We start from the raw sequence: 306 nt of genomic DNA on the forward strand, positions 1-306 counted from the left end.
GTGTGTTTGGTGTGGTGTGAATGTGTAGTATGATGTGTTTTATGAACATTCGCTAAAGAAAAAAAATCATATTGCATAAAAAATGATTGGACGTTTAGTGATGCCAGGTATGAAAAAGATTTGGTAACTGTAAAGTAAAATGTCAGATAGAAATGATCATCAAATGTAAAAATCATAAATGGATCTCTGCAATATTCATTTTGACATACGAACTAGTGTGTCTACCAGCAGTAGGCTATCATTTATTGCCCGATTGGAATTTTTGGCATTTTTAAAGTTTGGTTGGGAAGTAACTAGCTATTGTGT

The sequence above is a fragment of the Penaeus monodon genome, chromosome 15 (assembly GCF_015228065.2).
Source record: "Penaeus monodon isolate SGIC_2016 chromosome 15, NSTDA_Pmon_1, whole genome shotgun sequence".
In the NCBI taxonomy this organism is placed as follows: domain Eukaryota; kingdom Metazoa; phylum Arthropoda; class Malacostraca; order Decapoda; family Penaeidae; genus Penaeus; species Penaeus monodon.